Source organism: Lithobates pipiens, unplaced genomic scaffold (assembly GCF_037356315.1).
Source record: "Lithobates pipiens isolate NorthernLeopardFrog02 unplaced genomic scaffold, aLitPip1_a1.2 Scaffold_28, whole genome shotgun sequence".
NCBI lineage: Eukaryota > Metazoa > Chordata > Amphibia > Anura > Ranidae > Lithobates > Lithobates pipiens.
In genome coordinates, this window is record NW_027507789.1 from 133,892,204 (window position 1) to 133,912,144 (window position 19,941).

Genomic DNA, 19,941 nt, shown 5'->3' on the forward strand with positions numbered 1-19,941 from the left:
AATTGTGTCATCTGCACAGTGTGCACCTAAAGCTACCCCACTTGCTGTTGTTCTTCAGATCCTATACCACAGGCAGGCAGCTGCAGTAATTACAGTCGGTATATTGTGTCATCTGCACAGTGTGCACCTAAAGCTATCCCAATTGCTGGTGTTCTGCTGATTATATCCGCAGGCAGTTGTAGCAATTACAGTCAGTGTACTGTGTCATCTGCACAGTTTGCACCTACAGCTACCCCAATTGCTGGTGTTCTGCTGTTCTGCTGAGATTATTAATATTATTATTATTATTATACACGATTTATATAGCGCCAACAGTTTACGTAGCGCTTTACAATGTATAGGGGGGGAAAACACAATTACAGTACAATACAAAAGGTACAGGAGGGCACTGCTCGTAGAGCTTCCATTCTAAAGGGAGGGGGTGGTGGTACAAAAGGTAATCGCTGGAGAGAATGATTTGATGGGGGTGGCTCGGGGACAGTTAGGTGGGTGTGGGATATACCGCAGGCAGCTCCACTAATTAAAGTTGGTGTATTGTGTCATCTGCACAGTGTGCACCTACAGCTACACCAGTTGCTGGTGTTATTCAGATCCTATACCACAGGCAGGCAGCTGCAGTAATTACAGTCGGTTTATTGTGTCATCTGCACAGTGTACACCTAAAGTTACCCCAATTGCTGGTGTTCTTCTGACCCTATACCACAGGCAGGCAGCTGCAGTAATTACAGTCAGTGTATTGTGTCATCTGCACAGTGTACGCCTAAAACTACCCCAATTTCTGGTGTTCTGCTGATCCTAACCGCAGGCAGCTGTAGCAATTACAGTCGGTGTATTGTGTCATCTTCACAGTTTGCACCGAAAGCTACTCCAACTGCTGGTGCTCTGCTGAGCCTATACCGTAGGCAGCTCCAGTAATTAAAGTTGGTGTATTGTGTCATATGCACAGTGTGCACCTAAAGCTACCCCAATTGCTCTGTGTCCTTCAGACCCTATACCAGAGGCAGGCAGCTGCAGTAATTACAGTCGGTGCATTGTGTTATCTGCACAGTGTACCCCTAAAGCTACCCCAATTACTGCTGTTCTTCTGATCCTATACCACAGGTAGGCAGCTGCAGTAATTACAGTCGGTTTTTTGTGTCATCTGCACAGTGTACGCCTAAAGTTACCCCAATTGCTGGTGTTATTCTGATCCTATACCACAGGCAGGCAGCTGCAGAAATTACAGTCGGTGTATTGTGTCATCTGCACAGTGTGCACCTAAAGCTACCCCAATTGCTGGCGTTCTGCTGATCCTATCCGCAGGCAGCTGTAGCAATTACAGTCGGTGTATTGTGTCATCTGCACAGTTTGCACCTAAAGCTACCCCAATTGCTGGTGCTCTGCTGTGCCTATACCGTAGGCAGCTCCATTAATTAAAGTTGGTTTATTGTGTCATCTGCACAGTGTGCACCTAAAGCTATCCCAATTGATGGTGTTCTGCTGATCCTATACCACAGGCAGGCAGGCAGCTGCAGTAATTACAGTCGGTGTATTATGTCATCTGCACAGTATGCACCTAAAGCTATCCCAATTGCTGGTGTCCTGCTGATCCTATCCGCAGGCAGCTGTAGCAATTAAAGTTGGTGTATTGTGTCATCTGCACAGTGTGCGCCTAGAGCTAACCCAATTGCTGGTGTTCTTCTGATTCTATACTACAGGCAGGCAGCTGCAGTAATTACAGTCGGTGTATTGTGTCACCTGCACAGTGTGCATCTAAAGCTACCTCAATTGCTGGTGTTCTGCTAATCTTATACCGCAGGCAGCTCCAGTAATTACAGTTGGTGTATTGTGTCATTTGCACAGTGTGCACCTAAAGCTACCCCACTTGCTGGTGTTCTTCAGATCCTATACCACAGGCAGGCAGCTGCAGTAATTACAGTCAGTGTACCGTGTCATCTGCACAGTGTGCACCTAAAACTACACCAATTGCTGGTGTTCTGCTGATCCTAACCGCAGGGAGCTGTAACAATTACAGTCGGTGTACTGTGTCATCTGCACAGTTTGAACCTAAAGCTACTCCAAATGCTGGTGCACTGCTGAGCCTATACCACAGGCAGCTCCAGTAATTAAAGTTGGTGTATTGTGTCATCTGCACAGTGTGCACCTAAAGCTACCCCAATTGCTCTGTGTTCCTCAGATCCTATACCACAGGCAGGCAGCTGCAGTAATTACAGTCGGTGTATTGTGTCACCTGCACAGTGTGCATCTAAAGCTATCCCAATTGCTGGTGTTCTGCTAATCCTATACCGCAGGCAGCTCCAGTAATTACAGTTGGTGTATTGTGTCATTTGCACAGTGTGCACCTAAAGCTACCCCACTTGCTGGTGTTCTTCAGATCCTGTACCACAGGCAGGCAGCTTCAGTAATTACAGTCGGTGTACCGTGTCATCTGCACAGTGTGCACCTAAAACTACGCCAATTGCTGGTGTTCTGCTGATCCTAACCGCAGGGAGCTGTAACAATTACAGTCGGTGTACTGTGTCATCTGCACAGTTTGAACCTAAAGCTACTCCAATTGCTGGTGCTCTGCTGAGCCTATACCACAGGCAGCTCCAGTAATTAAAGTTGGTGTATTGTGTCATCTGCACAGTGTGCACCTAAAGCTACCCCAATTGCTCTGTGTTCCTCAGATTCTATACCACAGGCAGGCAGCTGCAGTAATTACAGTCGTTGTATTGTGTCATCTGCACAGTGTACCCCTAAAGTTACCCCAATTACTGCTGTTCTTCTGATCCTATAACACAGGCAGGCAGCTGCAGTAATTAGAGTCGGTTTATTATGTCATCTGCACAGTGTACACCTAAAGCTACCCCAATTGCTGGTGCTCTTCTGATCCTATACCACAGGCAGGCAGATGCAGTAATTAGAATCGGTGTATTGTGTCATCTGCACAGTGTACGCCTAAAGCTACCCCAATTGCTGGTGATCTTCAGATTCTATACCACAGGCAGGCAGCTGCAGTAATTAGAGTCGGTGTATTGTGTCATCTGCACAGTGTGCACCTAAAGCTACCCCACTTGCTGGTGATCTTCAGATCCTATACCACAGGCAGACAGCTGCAGTAATTACAGTCGGTGTATTATGTCATCTGCACAGTGTACGCCTAAAGCTACCCCAATTGCTGGTGTTCTTCTGATCCTATACCACAGGCAGGCAGCTGCAGTAATTAGAGTCGGTGTATTGTGTCATCTGCACAGTGTAAACCTAAAGCTACCCCAATTGCTGGTGTTCTTCTGATCCTATACCACAGGCAGGCAGCTGCAGTAATTACAGTCGGTGTATTGTGTCATCTGCACAGTGTATGCTAATTGCTGGTGTTCTGCTGATCCTAACCGCAGGCAGCTATAGCAATTACAGTCGGTGTACTGTGCCATCTGCACAGTTTGCACCTAAAGCTACTCCAATTGCTGGTGCTCTGTTGAGCCTATAACACAGGCAGCTCCAGTAATTAAAGTTGGTGTATTGTGTCATCTGCACAGTGTGCACCTAAAGCTACCCCAATTTCTCTGTGTTCTTCAGATCCTATACCATAGGCAGGCAGCTGCAGTAATTACAGTCGGTGTATTGTGTCATCTGCACAGTGTACCTCTAAAGCTATCCCAATTACTGCTGTTCTTCTGATCCTATACCATAGGCAGGCAGCTGCAGTAATTACAGTCGGTGTATTGTGTCATCTGCACAGTGTATGCCTAAAGCTACCCCAATTGCTGGTGTTCTTCTGATCCTATACCAGAGGCAGGCAGCTGCAGTAATTACAGTCGGTGTATTGAGTCATTCGCACAGTGTACGCCTAAAGCTACCCCCAATTGCTGGTGTTCTTCTGATCCTATACCATAGGCAGGCAGCTGCAGTAATTAGAGTCGGTGTATTGTGTCATCTGCACAGTGTGCACCTAAAGCTACCCCACTTGCTGGTGATCTTCAGATCCTATACCACAGGCAGACAGCTGCAGTAATTACAGTCGGTGTATTATGTCATCTGCACAGTTTACGCCTAAAGCTACCCCAATTGCTGGTGTTCTGCTGATCCTATACCACAGGCAGGCAGCTGCAGTAATTAGAGTCGGTGTATTGTGTCATCTGCACAGTGTACACCTAAAGCTACCCCAATTGCTGGTGTTCTTCTGATCCTATACCAGAGGCAGGCAGCTGCAGTAATTACAGTCGGTGTATTGTGTCATCTGCACAGTGTATGCCAATTGCTGGTGTTCTGCTGATCCTAACCGCAGGCAGCTATAGCAATTACAGTCGGTGTACTGTGTCATCTGCACAGTTTGCACCTAAAGCTACTCCAATTGCTGGTGCTCTGTTGAGCCTATAACGCAGGCAGCTCCAGTAATTAAAGTTGGTGTATTGTGTCATCTGCACAGTGTGCACCTAAAGCTACCCCAATTTCTCTGTGTTCTTCAGATCCTATACCACAGGCAGGCAGCTGCAGTAATTACAGTCGGTGTATTGTGTCATCTGCACAGTGTACCTCTAAAGCTATCCCAATTACTGCTGCTCTTCTGATCCTATACCATAGGCAGGCAGCTGCAGTAATTACAGTCGGTGTATTGTGTCATCTGCACAGTGTACGCCTAAAGCTACCCCAATTGCTGGTGTTCTTCTGATCCTATACCAGAGGCAGGCAGCTGCAGTAATTACAGTCGGTGTATTGAGTCATCCGCACAGTGTACGCCTAAAGCTACCCCAATTGCTGGTGTTCTTCTGATCCTATACCACAGGCAGGCAGCTGCAGTAATTAGAGCCGGTGTATTGTGTCATCTGCACAATGTGCACCTAAAGCTACCCCACTTGCTGGTGTTCTTCAGATCCTATACCATAGGCAGGCAGCTGCAGTAATTACAGTCTGTGTATCGTGTCATCTGCACAGTTTGCACCTAAAGCTATTCCAATTGCTGGTGTTCTTCAGATCCTATACCACAGGCAGGCAGCTGCAGTAATCCCAGTCGGTATATTATGTCATCTGCACAGTGTGCACCTAAAGCTGTGTCTAGAGGCAACAGTGCTGGTCATGGACACGGTGCATCCTCATCAGTAGGGATGAGCCGAACCCCCCCCCCCCCCCCCCGGTTCAGTTTGCACCAGAACTTTCCAACGGACCGTAAATTTGTGTGAACTTTTGAACCCCATTGAAGTCTATGGGACTCAAACGTTCCAGTCCCTATATACTCAGAACAGGAGTATACAGGCGGTGCAAACAAGACAGGGACTGTGTAGGTTTGTAGTGTTAAGTAGAATCTGTTTGTAATTTTGAAATGGTAAATTTTTAAAGTGTAGCTCCAGTAAAAAAAATCTATTTTTAAGCTTTTTGGAAAACATAGGGAAGGGTTATCACCCCTGTATAATTTGTTTTGCCGTCCATCTTTGTTCATCTCACTTCCTGTTGTCTCCTTCCATTTGCAAATAGGAGACGTTTGTACGTTGCATGTTTGAAAGTAGGGGCCTGCCCTATATGCTCTGCAGAAATTTGCGCCTAAGGTATTGGTGTTGCCACAACACTTTAAGCCCTCAAAGTGACTGTTGGTAGGCGCTGGAGAGCCCTGCTGTGAACAATTATATCAAGAATTGTAATTACATGCCATCGTTGAACAGTGGTAGAAAAATAAGGCCTTTGGTGGTTGTGGTGGTGGTAGTGGTGCTGGTGCCACAACACTGTAAGTCCTCACAGATACTCTTGGTGGGTGCAGTAATGGGCCCTCCTGTGAAATATTATATCAAGAATTGTAATTACAGTACATGCCTCTGTTAAACAGCGGCTGAAAAATTGGGCCTTAGGCATTGCTTGCTGGTGCCTCAACACTGCAACCTCTCCCAGATACTCTAGTTGGAGTGCAGGAATGAGCCATGCTGCAAAGCATTGCATCAAAAATTTTATTACATGCCCCTGTTAAACAGGGGCTGAAAAATTGGGCTGGGGGCACTGGTGCTAATGCCATGACACTGCAACCTCTCCCATATACTCAATTTGTAGTGCAGGAATGAGCCCTGCTGCAAAGCATTGCATCAAAAATTGTAATTACATGCCCCTGTTAAACAGAGGCTGAAAAATTGTTCTTCCAAGATATCAGCGGAGGAGGAAGAGGATAGACAGTCAACATAACAAGACAGTCACTCAGCATAGGCAGTCTGAAAGGAATGTGATATTTCAAAAAATTATTTGGTTACATCAGCTTCAGGTGCTTGGTAGCTGGTGGTGATCCAAGACTGATTCATCTTTATGAAGGTCAGTCGATCAACCGAGTCGGTGGACAGGCGCACCCTGTGATTGGTTACAAAGCCACCAGCAGCACTGAAGGTGCGTTCCGAAAGAACGCTGGATGCAGGCCAGTGATCCATCCTCAAGATCCAGTAAGCCAGAAGATTTTCGGTGGGAAAGGTGTCCAAGTCTGACCTTGCCCCTAGATATTCCTGCACCATGTAAATCAGACGCTGGCGATGGTTGCTGGAACTGATCATACCTTGGGGTTGCGGACTAAAAAATTGTCTGAATGCATCGGTCAGACGGCCACCTTCTCCACCGCTCTTTCTGACCGATGCCTCTGCAACACGTTGTCCAGGACCAGGAGTTTGTAACCTCCCAGTCTCTGGGAACGCGTTGCACAGACCTTTCTGCAAGTCCTCCCGGAGATGTCTCATCCTCTGCTCCCTCTGCGATGGCAAGATAAGGTCCGCAAACTTACCCTTGTATCGTGGATCAAGGAGAGTGGCCAGCCAGTAATGGTCCCTTTCCTTGATCAGAGGAATACGAGGATCCTTCCGCAGGCTTTGCAGGATCAGGGAGGCCATGCAGCGTAGGTTAGCTGAGGCATTCGGTCCGGAGTCCTCTGGGTCACTAAGGACAACATTATCAGCAGCTACCTCCTCCCAGCCACGTACAAGTCCACGGGTTTCTTGGGACTGTAAATTATCCCTACAAGACTGCTGCTGCTGATGCTCAGTGCCAGGCTCCACCTGCTCCTCCTCCTCCTCCTCTTCCTGTGTGATAGGTGGGACAGCAGGAACACTGTCTGGATAAAGGGGGCCTTGAGAGGCAAGGAAGTCCTCCTCTTCCTGCCTCTGTTCTGCCTCAAGTGGTGGATAAGAGTTACAGTGTCACTGATGAATGCACTGTCACTGCTCACCATCCTTGTGGCCTCCTCAAATGGTGACAGGACAGTGCATGCATCCCTGATCATGCCCCACTGGCGTGGTGAGAAAAAACCGAGCTCCCCTGACCCTGTCCTGGTGCCGTAGTCGCACAGGTACTCATTGATGGCCCTCTGCTGCGTGTGCAGCCGCTGCAGCATGGCCAATGTTGAGTTCCACCTGGTGGGCATGTCACATATAAGGCAGTTCTTGGGTAGGTTCAACTCCTTTTGGAGCTCAGCCACCCAAGCACAGGCATTAAATGATCTGAGGAGATGCACACTGACTTTCCTGGCCTGCTTCAGTACATCCTGTAAGCCCGGGTGCCTGCCCAAGAATCGCTGCACCACCAGGTTAAGGACGTGAGCTACACAGGGCACATGGATCAGTTGTCCCTGTTGGAGAGTGGAGATGAGGTTGGTGCCATTGTCGCAAACCACCAATCCTGTCTTAAGCTGGTGTGGCATCAACCACCTCTCGGCCTGCCCCCGCAGAGCTGACAAAATATCTGCCCCAGTGTGTCTCCTGTCCCCCAAACAAACCAGCGCAAGCACGGAATGGCATTGTTTTGCCTGCGTACTTGCGTAGCCCCTTGAACGCCTATGGAGCACCGCTGGTTCCGAGGACAGAGCACTGGAAGAGGCCATGGAGGAAGAAGAAGAGGAGGGGGTGGAGGAGAGGTGTGTCACAACCAGTAGTAGCATTTTGGAGGCGTGGTGGTGGAACAACCTCCAACACTACTGCACCTTGTCCTGCATCCTTCCCAGCTGCCAGAAGAGTGACCCAATGGGCCGTGAAAGACAGGTAACCTCCCTTTCCATGCCTGCTGGACCATGAGTCAGCGGTAATATGCATCTTACTGCTGACCGCTCTGTCCAGCAAGGCAAGGACACTGCCTTCCACATGCCGGTAGAGAGCCGGAAAAGTGGCGTTTGGGGACCTGCCACTGAGGAACCGCACATTGCACAAACTCACGGAAGGGGGCCTACCAACTGAAAAGGTAGTAGTTGAAGTGCTAGCAATTTAGCCAAGCTAGCATTCAACCACTGGGCATGTGGATGGCTGGGAGTGAACTTCTTTCTACGGTCCAGCAGCTGGGGCAGGGAAATTTGCCTGCTACAATCGGACATGGGTGTACTGCTAGCAGAGTGCCTGCAAGCACTTGGCTGTGACACACCTAATTCTACACCTTCAAGGCCCACACCAAAGAACTTTTGGAATAACGCGCAGAGGTAGCGCCCTGCACAGGCGGAGCTCTGCAGTGTGACTCAGTCGGTGTGCTGCCCTTAATCTGGCCCCCGGAGGGCATCCTGCCTCATTGGAGATGTGCCCCCTCCTCCACCTCTCTCCTATCAGGCACCCACGTGGAGTCAGTGACCTCATCATCCCCCCTCTTCATCACTGGAGCAAACCTGGCAGTATGCTGCAGCTGGTGGAACATGACTGCCAGATTGCTGTCCTTCTTGAGCATCCCCTCTCTCTGCGCTCACGCTACTGCCTTCCTCTAGCTGGGTATCATCATCAGAGCCTTCAAAACGCTGGGCTTCTTCCTGGAGCATGTATCCAACACTGTGCTTAAACAGTTCGGGGGACTCCTCAGGAGGACATAGTAGGTCTAGGGAAGGAGTGACTGATGACATTGAGACGAGGGAAGAGGACGCGTTGGCAGCTGCTTTGCCAGTACCCTGAGCCTGGGTGAGAGAGGATGAGGAGGATGAGGAGGCTTAGTCATCCACTCTACCAAGTCTTTGGCATGATGTGGCTCAACACGTCCAGCTGCCGAAAATAAGGACAAGCATGTCCCATGGCCACTTGCTGATGACGATGCACCGCATCCACGATCAGCACTGTTGTCTCTAGACACAGAGCCTGCTTGCTCTCTTTTATTGGCTTGTGACTGTCTGCCTCTCCTTGTTGGCCTTCCAGATATAGTCATGGCCTGCAGGGAGAAGGTAAAACCAGCAATTGGGGTAGCTTTAGGTGCACACTGAGCAGATGACACAGTACACCGACTGCAATTACTGCAGCTGCCTGCCTGTGGTATAGGATCTGAAGAACACCAGCAATTGGGGTAGCTTCAGGTGCATACTGTGCAGGTGGCACAATACACCGACTCTAACTGCTCCAGCTGCCTGTGGTATAGAAACAGAACAACACCAGCAATAAGGCAATAAGGGGAGCTTCAGGTGTATACTGTGCAGGAGGCACAATACACCTACTGTAACTGCTGCAGATGCCTGTGTTACAGAAACAGAACAACACCAGCAATAAGGGGTAGCTTCAGGTGTATACTGTGCAGGAGGCACAATACACCCATTGTAACTGCTGCAGATGCCTGTGTTACAGAAACAAAACATCACCAGCAATAAGGGGTAGCTTCAGGTGTATACTGTGCAGGAGGCACACTATACCCACTATAACTGCTGCAGATGCCTGTGCTAGAGAAACAGAACAACGCGAGCAATAAGGGGTAGCTTCAGGTGTATACTGTGCAGGAGGCACACTACACCCACGGTAACTGCTGCAGATGGCTGTGTTACAGAAACAGAACAACACCAGCAATAAGGGGAACTTCAGGTGTATACTGTGCAGGAGGCACAATACACCTACTGTAACTGCTGCAGATGCCTGTGTTACAGAAACAGAACAACACCAGCAATAAGGGGTAGCTTCAGGTGTATACTGTGCAGGAGGCACAATACACCCATTGTAACTGCTGCAGATGCCTGTGTTACAGAAACAAAACATCACCAGCAATAAGGGGTAGCTTCAGGTGTATACTGTGCAGGAGGCACACTATACCCACTATAACTGCTGCAGATGCCTGTGCTAGAGAAACAGAACAACGCGAGCAATAAGGGGTAGCTTCAGGTGTATACTGTGCAGGAGGCACACTACACCCACTGTAACTGCTGCAGATGGCTGTGTTACAGAAACAGAACAACACCAGCAATAAGGGGAACTTCAGGTGTATACTGTGCAGGAGGCACAATACTCCCACTGTAACTGCTGCAGATGCATGTGTTACAGAAATAGAACAACACCAGCAATAAGGGATAGCTTCAGGTGTATACTGTGCAGGTGGCCCAATACACTGACTCTAACTGCCCAAGCTGCCTGTGGTATAGAAACAGAACAACACCAGCAATAAGGGGTAGCTTCAGGTGTATACTGTGCAGGAGGCACACTAAACTCACTGTAACTGCTGCAGATGCCTGTGTTACAGAAACAGAACAACACCAGCAATAAGGGGTAGCTTCAGGTGTATACTGTGCAGGAGGCAGAATACACCTGCTGTAACTGCTCTAGGCTAACAAGCAAAGATGACACTGTCCCTGCCTATCCTGCTCTCTCCCTGCACGGCCTTATATAGTGTGGGGCGTGTACTAAACCCCCCTGTGCTATAATTGGCCACAGGCATCATGCCTGTGGCCAATTATGGCTCTCCTCACTGCCGGCGCTGTGAGTGGCCAAGCATGCAGGATCACAGTGCATGCTTGGCCAATCATCAGCCAGCAATGCACTGCGCAGGTGCAGTGCATTGTGGGTCGTGAGCGCCACACGAATATGGCGCGAATGGCCCACAAAGTTCTGAATGCGTTCGACTCGACCGCCGAGCTCATCCCTACTTACCGCTGACTGCCGTGTCCAGCGAGGCATGGACATTGCCTTCCACATGCGGGCAAAGAGCCGGAATCGCCGGAATCGCCACTTTTTCTCACGGAAGGCGATTCTGTCTCTCTACCGGCATGTGGAAGGCAATGTCCATGCCTCGCTGGACAGGGCGGTCAGCAGTAAGGTGCATATTACCGCTGACTCATATTCCAGCGGGCATGGACAGGGACGTTACCTATCCTTCACAGCCCATTGAGTCACTCTTCTGGCAGCTGGGAAGAATGCAGGACAAGGTGCAGTAGTGTTGGAGGTTGTTCCGCCACCACGCCTCCAAAATGCTACTACTGGTTGTGACACACCTCTCTCCTCTACCTCTCTTCTTCTTCCTCCATGGCCTCTCCCTGCGCTTTGTCCTCAGGACCAGCAGTGCTCCATAGGTGTTCAAGGGGCTACGCAAGTACACAGGCAAAAATATGCCATGCCTTGTTTGTTCTGGTGTGTTTGGGGGACAGTAGCCACACTGGGGCAGATATTTTGTCAGCTCTGCGGGGGCAGGCCGAGAGGTGGTTGACGACATGCCAGCTTAAGCCAGGAATGGTGGTTTGCGACAATGACACCAACCTCCTCTCCGCCCTCCAACAGGGACAACTGACCCATGTGCCCTGTGTGGCTCACGTCCTTAACCTGATGGTGCAGCGGTTCTTGGGCAGGTACCCGGGCTTACAGGATTTCCTGAGGCAGGCCAGGAAAGTCTGTGTGCATTTCCGCCGATCATATGATGCCAGTGCTCAGCTGGCTAAGCTCCAAAAGGAGTTGAACCTGCCCAAGAACCACCTTATATGTGACATGCCCACCAGGTGGAACGCAACGTTGACCATGCTGCAGCAGCTGCACACGCAGCAGAGGGCCATCAATGATTACCTGTGCGACCACGGCACCAGGACAGGGGCAGGAGAGCTCGGTTTTTTTTCACCACGCCAGTGGGGCATGATCAGGGATGCATGCACTGTCCTATCACCATTTGAGGAGGCCATGAGGAGGGTGAGCAGTGACAGTGCATGCATCAGTGACACTGTACCTCTTGTCCACCTGTTGGAGAATACGCTGCGTGGAATAATGGACAGGGCACTTGAGGCAGAACAGAGGCACGAAGAGGAGTACTTCCTTGCCTCTCAAGGCCCCCTTTATCCAGACAGTGTTCCTGGTGTCCCATCCATCACACAAGAAGAGGACGAGGAGGAGGATTGTGTCAGCATGGAGGTGGAGCCTGACACTGCTGCATCAGCAGCAGCAGTCTTTTAGGGATGATTTAAAGTCCCAAGAAACACGTGGACTTGTACGTGGCTGGGAGGAGGTGGCTGCGGATCATGTCGTCCTTAGTGACCCAGAGGACTCCGGACCGAATGCCTCAGCTAACCTACGCTGCATGGCCTCCCTGATCCTGCAAAGCTTGCGGAAGGATCCTTGTATTCATCGGATCAAGGAGAGGGATCCTTACTGGCTGGCCACTCTCCTTGATCCACGGTACAAGGGAAAGGTTGCAGACCTTATTTTGCCATCGCAGAGGGAGCAGAGGATGAGACCTCTTCGGGAGGCCTTGCAGAAAGGTCTGTGCAACGCGTTCCCAGAGACTGGGAGGTTAAAAATTCCTGGTCCTGGGCAACGTGTTGCTTAGGCTTCGGTCAGTCACAGAAGGAGCGGTGGAGAAGGTGGCCATGTGACCGATGCGTTCAGACAATTTTTTAGTCCGCAGCCCCAAGGTATGATCAGTTCCAGCAACCATCGCCAGCGTCTGATTTATATGGTGCAGAAATACCTAGGGGCAAGATCAGACTTGGACACCTTTCCCACCGGAAATCCTCTGGGTTACTGGGTCTTGAGGATGGATCACTGGCCAGAGCTTGCACAGTATGCAATTGAGCTACTGGCCTGTCCTGCATCCAGCGTTCTTTCGGAATGCACATTCAGTGCTGCTGGAGGCTTTGTAATTGATAACAGGGTGCTCCTGTCCACCGACTCGGTTGATCGACTGACCTTCATAAAAATTAATCAGTCTTGGATCACCACCAGCTACCAAGCACCTGAAGCTGATGTAACCGAATATGTTTTTTGAAATGTCACATCCCTTCAAGACTGCCTATGCTGATGCTGAGTGACTATCCTGTTATGCTGAGTGACTATCCTCTTCCTCCTCAATGATCCTGCTGATAGCTTGGAAGAACATTTTGGGTTCTGGTCGCCACCAGTTTAACAAGGATGTGTAATTACAATTTTTGATGCAATACTTTGCAGCAGGGCTCATTCCTGCGCTCCAACTAGAGTATCTGTGAGGGGTTGCAGTGTTGTGGCACCAGTACCAGTGCCTAAGGCCCAATTTCTCAGCCCCTGTTTAACAGGGGCGTGTAATTACAATTTTTGATGCAATACTTTGCAGCAGGGCTCATTCCTGCGCTCCAACTAGAGTATCTGTGAGGGGTTGCAGTGTTGTGGCACCAGTACCAGTGCTGCAAGCAGTTTTAAATGTCATTTTGTGCAGGGACTGTTCTAAACACGGGAAACACATGCCACTTCACAGGCATACTATGGACACACCCAGGCACGATATTTAAAGGAATATTTCACTTTTTGTTTTTCACTTTAAGCGTCATTAAAATCAGTGCTCCCTTTTTTTGCATTGATACATGTCCCCTGGGGCAGGAGCTGAGTCCCCAAACCCTTTTTAGGACAATAACTTGCATATTAGCCCTTAAAATTAGCACTTTTGATTTCGAACATTCGAGTCCCATAGACTTTAATGGGGTTCTAAAGTTTGCGCAAATTTTCGGTCCGTTCGCAGGTTCTGGTGCGAACCGAACCAGGGGGTGTTCAGCTCATCCCTAGTCAGGATCCTCTGTGCCAAAAAAAATAACCTCTACCACAAAAACATACTAGTTCCAGTATCCCAGTACCAGAATCTGCTGTTTTATCATACTGGTAATGCTCGGAGTAAATTAAAATGGAAACAAGTTTTCTGGTGTCGGGGATGAGGGAGGGGACTGTAAAGAGAACCAATAAAATACTATGTACTAACATTTTTATTGTGCCTATGACCCCCCCCCCCCCCCTTCTTTATCGTTACTTCAGTCATGATATAAAAAAAAAAAAACTTTGAGTATTGGCTACAATACACATCAAGAGCAGTAACAAGTGCTGGTGGTGATGTCGTCTGGGTTTTAAACATTCATGTCATTGAATGGCTGGACACTGCCCTGGGGAACCTGTAAAAGCAAAATATGTATATTTTTTTGATTGTTTACGGGGAGAATCAATTTTGTTAATGCAAATATGGATGAAAATTTTTGAGAAAAAGGGCATGGGTACCCCCCTGCCCATTACCAGCCCCTTTGGGTCTTGTATGGATATTAAGGGGAACCCCGTACCCAAATGCCCTATATACTCAGAACAGCAGTATACAGGCGGTGCAAACAGGCAGTGTTTTTAAGTAGAATCTATTTGTAATTTTGAACTGGTACATTTTTAAAGTGTAGCTTGTCAGGAACCATGAAACAGACAGAGACAGAAGTACAATCATATCACACTTGTTTATTAATAAAAATAAAAAGGTAAATAGAAAAAAGCGTAGTCAAGCATAGCCAGAGTCCAGTAGCCAGATCGGGTAGTCAGCCACTCCAAAGTTCATGAACCAGATCGGGTAATCAGCCAGTCCAGACGTCAGGGATCCAAGGAGAGCAACTGTAAGCAGGATAGAAGCCAGGAGGGATGTCAGCAAGCCAATCTTGAAACAAACAGCAGGAGATGGTTCCTTGTGATGTGACCAACGCAAAGGCAAATGGAAAGTGAGCAGGAAGGCTTTAAATAGGTAAGTCAGTCGAGCATCATCGGGAACAGCTGGTAACTGTGGAAAGAGAAGAGAGCTGGCAATTAGCCGACAGCTGAGTGACCAGCCCAGAGGAGGAAGGGCTAAGCCAGCCCTGACATAGCTCCAGTCAAAAAATCTATTTTTAAGCTTTTTGGAAAACATAGGGAAGGGTTATCAGCCCTGTAACATTTTTTTTTTTGCTGTCTGTGCACCTCTTCAGAAGATTTCACTTCACTTTATGACCCAATGACAAATGCTTTTTTTTTTTTTGTTTTTTAGTAAAACAAGGATTGGGATAAAGCATCAGTGGAGAGGAGACACGTTTTTCCCATATTAACTCTTACAGGCAGGCCTGTTCTGGCCATCAGGACTACCGGGAGATTCCCGGTGGGCCGATTGGCTCAGTGGGCCGCTGGGCCAGTTGTCAGTTTCTGTAGTAGTTTGTGCAATTTTTTTTTATTTCTGTATAATGCCGGCAGCGACCGTGTCTCCGCTCCGGCACCTGGGCTGGCACACAAGTACCACCCCCTCGTGATGCTGCCACTCACTCCCCTAACCTTACTGGCAGTCTCCTTGTCCCAGCACCGTGACGTCACTCACGGCTGGAGGGTGGAGGCGGCCCGGGGACATGGGAGGAGTCGGAGCATAGCAGCTGCTGCCCAAGCTTAGCTGCCTGGCCTGGGACTGAAGAGAAAGTGCCGCCGAGGACGAACCAGAACATTGCTTGCAGCAAGTCCAGGACTTCAGACAGCAGCACAGACAGGGTCAGGGTCCAGGGACAAAGAAAAGTCCATCACCTCACCAGTGTCATTCAATTAAGCACTAAATAAGATAATCAAATGCTATACTGGATGCAGGCTGCATGGCATGTCTGTGATATCTGTAATATGCAGCATGGTGGGGGGAGGGGTAAATGTACTGCCACTGTCCATGGTAATTGATTAATAATTTAATGTCACTGATCAGGGTAATTGATTAATAATTTATTGTCACTGTAATTGATTAATAATTTATTGTCACTGGTCACGGTAATTGATTAATAATTTAATGTCACTGTCCACGGTAATTGATTAATAATTTATTGTCACTGTCCACGGTAGTTGATTAATAATTTAATGTCACTGTCCACGGTAATTGATTAATAATTTATTGTCACTGGTCACGGTAATTGATTAATAATTTAATGTCACTGTCCACGGTAATTGATTAATAATTTAATGTCACTGTCCACAGTAATTGATTAATAATTTATTGTCACTGGTCACGGTAATTGATAAATAATTTAATGTCACTGTCCACGGTAATTGATTAATAATTTAATGTCACTGTCCACAGTAATTGATTAATAATTTATTGTCACTGGTCACGGTAATTGATTAATAATTTATTGTCATTGGTCACGGTAATTGATTAATAATTTAATGTCACTGTCCACGGTAATTGATTAATAATTTAATGTCACTGTCCACGGTAATTGATTAATAATTTATTGTCACTGGTCACGGTAATTGATTAATAATTTATTGTCGCTGGTCACGGTAATTGATTAATAATTTAATGTCACTGTCCACCGTAATTGATTAATAATTTAATGTCACTGTCCACCGTAATTGATTAATAATTTATTGTCACTGGTCACGGTAATTGATTAATAATTTAATGTCACTGTCCATGGTAATTGATTAATAATTTATTGTCACTGGTCACGGTAATTGATTAATAATTTAATGTCACTGTCCATGGTAATTGATTTAATAATTTATTGTCACTGGTCACGGTAATTGATTAATAATTTAATGTCACTGCCCATGGTAATTGATTAATAATTTATTGTCACTGGTCACGGTAATTGATTAATAATTTAATGTCACTGTCCACGGTAATTGATTAATAATTTATTGTCACTGGTCACAGTAATTGATTAATAATTTATTGTCACTGTCCACGGTAATTGATTAATAATTTATTGTCACTGGTTACGGTAATTGATTAATAATTTAATATCACTGGTCACTGTAATTGATAATTTGTTGTCATTGGTCACGATAATTGATTAATAATTTAATGTCACTGTCCACGGTAATTGAATAATAATTTATTGTTGCTGGTCCCGGTAACTGATTAGCAATTGCGTATAGTTTATATACTGTTTTTTGTGTGTTTGCAAAATTAAAGTGGGCCGGTCTGGATGAAGTCCAGGGCCAAATTTTTGTCCCAGTCCAGCCCTGCTTACAGGAGAGAATTTTCCTTCCTAGAGGTAGATTTCATCTCACTTCCTGTTGTCTCCTTCTGTTTCCAAGTAGAATACATTTGTAAGTTGGATGTTTGAAAATAGGGGCCTGCCCTATATGCTCTGCAGAAATGGGGGCCTAAGGTGTTGGTGTTGCCACAACACTGTAAGCCCTCAAATTGACTCGTGGTGGGCACTGGAGCACCCTGCTGTGAACAATTATATCAAGAATTGTAATTATATGCCATTGTTGAACAGTGGTAGAAAAATTGGGCCTTTGGTGGTTGTGGTGGTGGTACTGGTGCCACAACACTATAAGTCCTCGCAGTTACTCTCGGTGGGCGCAGGAGCGGGCCCTGCTGTGAAATATTATATCAAGAATTGTAATTACATGCCTCTGTTAAACAGGGGCTGAAAAATTGGGCCTTAGGCACTGCTTGCTGGTGCCACTACACTGCAACCTCTCCCAGATACTCTAGTTGGAGTGCAGGAATGAGCCCTGCTGCAAAGCATTGCATCAAAAACATTTTTTTTTTTTCAAATATAATTTTTATTCAGCTCCAAACAGGGGAAGATGGTCCCCGGTGTACACAATATGACAGAGAAGTACAAAACAAAAGGCAGTTGAACAATACTTGATATGGGTATACTTACAACTGTGAATCAGCCTGCCGACAGTTTTACCAATTTAAAGTATGGGTGAGGTACTGTACCAAGATCCGGGGTCACACCAACCCCGGGTCCCTCCGGCATAATCCTTCTACGGGGGGGTGGGGGGCTGTCATTCCCAATTTTCCACTTTTTTTCAGAGAGAGAGGGGGTAGGGGGATGAGGAGGAAGGGGGAGCAGAAAGGGAAGGGTTGAAAGAGCAGAAAAGAAGGGGAGGGGACAGGAAGAGACACAATGGCAGTCCATGCCCAGGGGGCTAGTCAAGAAAGGTTCATAACACTAAGACGATAGTAGGCAGCGTCCCTCCAGCGAGAACACAAAGACCTTCCAGGTGTCCCAGGTTTGTTAAAAAATTTCTTGTTTAATTTGGGACGTGAGAATCAAGTCCTCCATTTTTTTAACATCCTCTATTTTCCTAAGCCAGTGTGCAATGGAAGGGCGGGAGCATTGTTTCCAGTAAAGAGGGATGCAGGATTTTGCCGCATTTATCAGAAGCCTTAAAATAGATTTTTTTGTACTTCTTAATGGGGATCCCTGAGTGGTGCAAGAGGAAAAATACAGCATCTTCCGGGATGGGGAATTCCGTGAATCTCTGTGTGATGCATCTGACCCCTGTCCAGAAGGCCGTCAAGCGGGGGCAGGACCAAAAAATGTGGAGCAATGTGCCCTCTTCTTCTCCACACCTCCAACATCTGTCGGAGGTGGAGGGGAAAGATTTGTGCAGTTTTGATGGTGTCAAATATCACCTGGTGAGAAGTTTAAAATTTGTCTCCTGTATCCTAGTACACAGCGAGGTTTTTAAAGCCAAGGTGATAATGCATTGTCTTTGTGTCGGGGAAAACTAACAATCAAGGTCTGTTTCCCATTTGGACAGGCAGGTTAAATGAGAGTGATCTGGCGACCTATTCAGGAGAGCGTACATTTGAGAGAGTATGTGGGCCAGAGGGCCCTCGCTCCTGCAAAGAGTCTCAAACTCCGTCTGAGGGCCGGCGAAAGCCTGAGGGTTGGGGATGGAATGAAGAAAGTGATGTAGTTGCGCCGCCCCCCAAAAAGGCAGCTGGAACCGCCCCGTCGGGTCGATCAGGGTCTAAATAGAAGGCCATTTTCCGTCAATGGTCTAGGTTGGAATCTCTAAGCCCTTGTACACACGGTCGGAGATTCCGACAACCAAATCCGTCTGAGTTATTCCGATGGATTAATTCCGGACGAGGTCCGGAAGTGATGTTGCATACACACGGTCGGACCAAGTTGTCGGAATTTCCGGTGACGTAAGCCGCGTACGGCGGGCCTAGAAAAGGGAAGTTCAGCACCACTTCCGGCACCCTTTGGGTCCTTCTGCTGATCTCATGTGTATTGCGTGTTAGTAGAAGTTTGGTGAGAGACGATTCGCGCTTTTCAGATTTGTGATTCAGTTTGGTACTGCTCTTCAGTTTCTGCTTGTCTTTGCGTATCTGATAATCAGTGCGTGTAGTCAGTAAGTATTTGTTTCTCATTGTGGACTATATCTTGGTATAGTACGCTTTGATTTGCATTGCTTATTGTCTGCTTGCTTCTGCTATTCAGTTCGTTCTTTCAGGCATTGCTGTTTATCGGTGCTTTCTGTTGTCCGTTCTGACCAGCCGACCGTTTTCAAACCATGTTTCGTCTACGTACTCGTCGTAGAGTTTGTGCTGTGCAGGGGCTTCATGTTGGGGTTCTTACTTTGACACAAGCCCGGTCCATGAACAGGGAGGGGAGGCGTTTGTGGACCAAGAATTGGTTGCGCCAGCGTGACCAGTTCTCGCACATGCCTTTGCTCCGTGAGATCCGGGAAAATAATCCTGATGATTTCAGGAATTATCTCCGGATGACAGACCCCGTTTTTCACCGTCTGCTGGTTTTGCTGACCCCTTATATCACCAGGCAGGATACCTGCATGCGGCAAGCCATCACTCTGGAGCAGAGGCTCATCGCCACGTTGCACTACTTGGCGACAGGGAGAAGCCTTCAGGACCTCAAGTTCTCTACAGGCATCTCCCCCCAGGCTCCGGGGATCATTATTCCAGAGACCTGTTCTGCCATCATTCAGGTCCTGCAGAAGGACTATATGAAGGTAAGTTTTATCCTTTAACATCACATTCTATGTATTTCATGATTGCTAATGTCTTGCATTTCTTTCCTCATTCCCTAATTACCATCATTGCAATATGCTCTAATTCATATCCTCTGCCCCTTTGTCCTCATGCATATTTGACTAACTTCCCCACCATGCTCTTCTTGGCCCATAAAACTATAGTCTAGTCACTTACCAATGTCTTTTGTCAGCTCCATAGTATTGCTTTCCCCTAAACACCCCCTAAAATGTCTACAAATGTTATGTGTGTGCTTCAATTCACGCAGAGTGACATTTTTTTTTGGTT